The following is a 6,361-nucleotide window of genomic DNA, read 5'->3' as shown; positions in this document are numbered from 1 at the left end:
GCATCATTCCTTCCAAAGAAATCCCAGGGCTGATCTCCTTCAGAATGGACTGGTTGAATATCCTTGCAGTCCAAGGGACCCTCAAGAGTCTTCTCCAACACCACAGTTCAAAAGCATCAATTCTTCGGCACTCAGCTTTCTTCACAGTCCAACTCTCACATCCATACATGACCACAGGAAGAACCATAGCCTTGACTAGACGGATCTTAGTCAGCAAAGTAATGTCTCTGCTTTTGAATATACTATCTAGGCTGGTCATAACATTTTTTCCAAGGAGCAAGCGTCTTTTAATTTCATGGCTGCAATCACCATCTGCAGTGATTTTGGAGCCCACAAAAATAAAGTCTGACACTATTTCCACTCTTTCCCCATCTATTTCCCATGAAGTGATGGGACTGGATGCCATGATCTTCATTTTCTGAACATTGAGCTTTAAGCCAGCTTTTTCACTCTCCTCTTTCACTTTCATCAAGAGGCTTTTTAGTTCCTCTTCACTTTCTGCCATAAGAGTGGTGTCGTCTACATATCCGAGGTTATTAGTCACCAGTAAATTATGTCCTAAAAAGTACTCATTTTATAACTGGAAGTTTACCTGAAAGAATACCTTTGACCACCTTCACATGTTTCCTGCACCCCCTCACCACTGGCAACCACCAATCTATTCTTTGTTTCTATGAGTTTTTTTCTTTAAGATGCCATATGAAAATGAGATCAAACAGTATTTGTCTTTCTCTTTCTGACTTATTGTACTTAAATAATGGCCTCAGATTTCACATGTATTGTAGCAAATGGCAGGCTTTCCCTTTCTAAGCCTGAATAATCTATTTTGTGTGTGTGTGTCTTTCTGTGTGTATCACATTTTCTTTATTCATTCATCGATTGACAGATACTTTGTTTCCCCTGTCTATACCTTTTCTTATGCACTATTCCTTCTTTTGATCTCTTTTTTTCTCTCCCTTTTGAAGTTTGAATTTTTTCCTAACTTTATTGAGGGATAAACAACAAGTAAAAATTGTGTTTATTTGGGCTTCCCTTGTGGCTCAGCTGGTAAAGAATCCACCTGCAATGCGGGAAACCTGGCTTCAATCCCTGGGTCAGGAAGATCCCCTGAAGAAGGGAAAGGCTATCCACTCCAGTATTCTGGCCTGGAGAATTCCATGGACTGTTTAGTCCATGGGTCACAAAGAGTTGGACACGACTGAGCAACCTTCACTTTCATCTTCACTTTCAGGATGTAAAACTTGATGTTTTAATGTATGTATACATTATGAAATATCACCACAATCAAGTTAATTAACATACTGATATAGTTACTTTGTGTGTGTGTGGTGAGCACACTTAGGATCTACCTTAGCAAATTTCAAGTATACAATACAGTATGCTTAACTGTAGTCATGAAGCTGTATATTAGATCTGTAGATCTTACTCATTTTGGGTAAGTGAAACTAAGGGGGAAATGGAGAGATGTTAAACTTGAATTTTTACAGTGCCAGGAAAAAACACATTCAAGGAGTTTAAGTAAGAAGGTCATTGTCTATATCATTAATTAATCTGATATTTATTTATTACTAATGAAATACCACTCTAAGAAGAATGCCAGTAACTTTCTAAATAATTTTTAAAATTATGAAAGCCAGTTAGTGTCCTTATAGAGAATTGGGTCATAAAAAGAGGTGCCAAAAAATGATGAAAACCACCTGTGATTACACCATCCTGGTATCTTTCCAGGTTCTTATTCTGTGCATGTGTATAATTTTTATAAAAATCAGGTAAAATTAGTTTTGTGTTTTACTTTTTTCCTTGAGTATTTTACTATGAATGTATTATAATTTATTTAACTTTTCTGTTTCTAGATACTTAAATTGTTTCAGGTATATAAATGTAATGAATAGTGATTTGTTTTCCTTTTATACATGTAGGTGACTCTTTTGTAGGTATTTATTTTTCTAAAAACTACATTTTATCTCTATTTATATAGTATACTTCCAAAATCATTATAAAATGTCATCTTGCTTTCAGTTTTGATTTAGGATAAATATAGACTTTTTAATAACATGCAAATTGAGATTATTGCAAGGAACAAAAAAGTACATGGTATCAAAGATTATGTGATTTAATATTGGAGCTCCACCTTCTGGTAGATTGGAGAATGGCATTGAAACGTGTTATATCATATAAGAAACGAATTGCCAGTCCAGGTTTGATGCAGGATACAGGATGCTTGGGGCTGGTGCACTGGGATGACCTAGAGGGATGGTACGGGGAGGGAGGTGGGAGGGGGGTTCAGGATGGGGAACACGTGTACACTCATGGATTCATGTTGATGTATGGCAAAACCAATACAATATTGTAAAGTAATTAGCCTCCAATTAAAATAAATAAATTTAAATTAAAAAATAAATAAGTTAAAAAAATAAAATGGCATAGCATAGACTTTGATTAGTTCTTAGTAGCTATGAAGTCATTTGAATATTACCCGGGTCACCTGCATTGCAGGCAGATTCTTTACCGTTTAAGCCACCAGGGAAGCCCCATTTGAATATTACTGTTGCTTAAATTCTTTTAGTCAGCATTAAGGCAATAGATAACAAGAGAATTGTCATAGCTTTAGCTTTTCTTTGTTAACTCTCTGTATAAATGAAAAAAATCAATATTTGCAGTATTTTAACAGGCTTAAAAATGGAAAATGTCACTGTTAAATATAGAAAATGAATAGCCTAAAAGGCAAAGAATAAACTGAAAATAAGTTGAAAAATCAGTAAAATATCTGTGGTGAATGCTGCTGCTGCTGCTGCTGAGTCGCTTCAGTTGTGTCCGACTCTGTCCGACCCCATAGATGGCAGCCCACCAGGCTCCCCCGTCCCTGGGATTCTCCAGGCAAGAACACTGGAGTGGGTTGCCATTTCCTTCTCCAATGCATGAAAGTGACAAGTCAAAGTGAAGTCGCTCAGTCGTGTCCGACTCTTCACGACCCCATGGACTGCAGCCTACTGGGCTCCTCCGCCCATGGGATTTTCCAGGCAAGAGTACTGGAGTGGGGTGCTATCGCAGCCACCAGCAAAGATAATTTTGGGGGCAAGTTCAATTAAATCATTAATGAATAGTTAATTCTATGCTATTTAAATTATTTCATAGCATAAATGGTGGAAATTACCTCACTGATTTTTTGAGTCTAGTAAACTGTAATATCAAACTGAACAATAATGTGCCACAACAAAGAAAACTCTGGGTCATTTTCATGTAGCAATATAGTCCTTAAATTAAAAAAAAATTCTGCATGTAAGAATTAAAGATTTTAAAATTTAAAAAATAAAAAACTAAAAAAAATAAAAATAAAAAAATAAAAAAATATATTACTTTGATAAAGAAAAATTCAATAAAAGAATAACTTTAAAAAAATAAAAAAATTGACATATGGACTGCAGTAGTATTTAAATAATAAATAATTCTATTTATTTCTACTTAATTCTAGAATATTTCACAACATACCACCCCAATCATAGAGGGTTTTTTTTTTGCGTATATTACATTGAATTTATTTGACATCAGGCAAACAGATCTGCAGTGAAAATGACAGTAGTACTTGTTGGGTTTGTTTTCAGCTTTATGGTGAATACGAGTCAAACACAGGGTTTGAAAGATATGCCTCAAAAAGACACAAACAGGCAGGGAGTGAGGCAAACAAAAGTTAGGTATTAGAAAAAGCTAATCCTGGTTCCAAATAGAAAAAGGAGTCAAGGCTGTATATTGTCACCCTGCTTATGGATGGCTTCCCTGGTGGCTTAGAGGTTAAAGCATCTGCCTGGAATGCAGGAGACCCGGGTTCAATCCCTGGGTCGGGAAGATCCCCTGGAGAAGGAAAATGACAACCCACTCCAGTACTCTTGCCTGGAGAATCCCATGGAGGGAGGAGCCTGGTAGGCTACAGTCCATGGGGTCTCAAAGAGTCGGACACGACTGAGCGACTTCACTTATTTAACTTCTATGCAGAGTACATCATGAGAAATGCTGGGGTGGAAGAAGCACAAGCTGGAATCAAGATTGCCAGGAGAAATATCAATAACCTCAGATATGCAGATGACACCACCCTTATGGCAGAAAGTGAAGAGGAACTAAAAAGCCCCTTGATGAAAGTGAAAGAGGAGAGTGAAAAAGTTGGCTTAAAGCTCAACATTCAGAAAATGAAGATCATGGCATCTGGTCCCATCACTTCGTGGGAAATAGATGGGGAAACAGTGGAAACAGTGTCAGACTTTTTATTTTTGGGCTTCAATATCACTGCAGATGGTGATTGCAGCCATGAAATTAAAAGACGCTTACTCCTTGGAAGAAAAGTTATGACCAGCCTAGATAGTATATTCAAAAGCAGAGACATTACTTTGCCAACAAAGGTCCGTCTTGTCAAGGCTATGGTTTTTCCAGTGGTCATGTATGGATGTGAGAGTTGGACTGTGAAGAAGGCTGAGCGCAGAAGAATTGATGCTTTTGAACTGTGGTGTTGGAGAAGATTCTTGAGAGTCCCTTGGACTGCAAGGAGATCCAACCAGTCCATCCTAAAGGAGATCAGTCCTGGGTGTTCTTTGGAAGGAATGATGCTGAAGCTGAAGCTCCAATACTTTGGCCACCTGATGTGAAGAGTTGACTCATTGGAAAAGACTCTGATGCTGGGAGGGATTGGGGGCAGGAGGAGAAGGGGACGACAGAGGATGAGATGGCTCGATGGCATCACCGGCTTGATGGCATCACCGACTTGATGGATGTGAGTCTGAGTGAACTTCGGGAGTTGGTGATGGACAGGGAGGCCTGGTTGCTGCTATTCATGGGGTCGCAAGGAGTCGGACATGACTGAGCAACTGAACCGAACTGAACTGATGCCCCAAAAGAATCAGGCCAGGATTCAAGAAAGTGTCTAGTGTTAGGGCCATGTAAGTGTTCTTAGATGACTTAGGGTTTTATATTAACAATCACTAACAAGCTAATAATTCTGTGGACTGGCAGTTTGTGCAAGCGTCAACCAGGTGTTTCTCTTGCTAGCCTAGCTGTGGTCATTCAGGTGGCTTCAGCCTTCTGGTGGCTCGCTAGGGAGGTTGGGTGGCCCAGAGTCTTCTCCCTCACTTGTCTGACAGTTGGTGCTGGCTGTTGGCTGCATCTTTCTCTCCATGTGCTTTCTCATTTTTAAGAGGGCAGCAAGAGGGTGAGAACAGAGACTGTAAAACCTCTGGAAGTCTAGATTTAGAAGTCACACAATGTCCTGCTGCATTTTATTGGTCAAAGTAAGTCACAAAGTGTCCCAGTTTCAAGGGACAGAGAAAGAGGCTACCTCTTAATAAGAAGGATGATAATATCACATTGTAAAGGGGTGTACATACAGGGATGGGAGGAATTGTTGCAACTGTCTTTGAAAACAATCTACTGAAATCATTAGGTGAGTTAACCTCTGTAAAGCACTGTCACATGGTGTTACATAAATATTTGTCACATAAATAAGGGATTAATACAGTCAATCGCAGGAATGCAAATATATTTTACCATTGAAGCAATCCACTAATTAAAATTTTCTGGAAAAAAAATCTAGCTCTGAGAAAGGAGCTAAGGAACTAAAGATATGGGTATTTTCATATTCATTAAGGTATAAAACCTTAATGAAATATCTCATTAAGGAAATTCAAAGAGAAAGGAAAACCTGCTACTTCCCCAAGTTTTTGAGCTTTCAAAAATTATGCTTTCAATCAAGATGATGTATTACATAATTCTCTTTATTACACAGGTCTAGGAAATAGTTGAAAAAATATTTTAAGAAATTACAAAGTACATATACAAGCTTAAAAACAAGAGGAGGAAAAGAGGAGAACACAACTTTAGCTTTCTCAGGTGAACAGACCTGAGAATTGGACCTCATTTCCAGCTGAAAAACTGGAGCTAAACTCATTATGCCACATTACCTGGACTGCAGCTAGAAATGGAGCCCTGCCTGTGCCTCCCATAGGAAAGAGAAGCACCTGAGTCAGAATAGAGGGGATGCCTGTGCTTCTTGTGGGAGGAGCCTTTGAGATGCTTTGTCTGTAAATGGGCAACATCGCTGACCCTGTTACATGGTCTGTGCCTATCCAAGTGGGTCAGGCTGTGGCAAACCCAAGTCCAGCAGAAAAGTTGAATGGGATAAAAACTCCCATGCAAGACAAGAATGTAAAGCAAAATTTCAAAGCCCACAAAGAAATCCATGGTTATGAGGTATTACCATGCAGTGATTTTTCTTAGGGATAAAATTTCCTTCTGATGACATCCTAAAATTATTCATTTACTTATTTGGCATGTTATTATTGAGCATCTACTATGTATGAAGTACTGTTCTAGTAGCTGA

General features: G+C 38.5%; 1 non-coding gene across 1 annotated transcript; it reads left to right on the top strand.

Moving 5' to 3' along the window:
• Window positions 1-3,771: 3,771 nt before the first annotated feature.
• TRNAS-GGA (transfer RNA serine (anticodon GGA)) lies at window positions 3,772-3,843 on the top strand. The gene has a single exon. It is a non-coding gene; the product is annotated as a tRNA-Ser (tRNA).
• Window positions 3,844-6,361: the final 2,518 nt, after the last annotated feature.

This window comes from Ovis canadensis, chromosome 8 (genome assembly GCF_042477335.2).
Source record: "Ovis canadensis isolate MfBH-ARS-UI-01 breed Bighorn chromosome 8, ARS-UI_OviCan_v2, whole genome shotgun sequence".
Lineage (NCBI taxonomy): Eukaryota > Metazoa > Chordata > Mammalia > Artiodactyla > Bovidae > Ovis > Ovis canadensis.
This window is presented reverse-complemented; position numbering and strand designations above follow the sequence as displayed.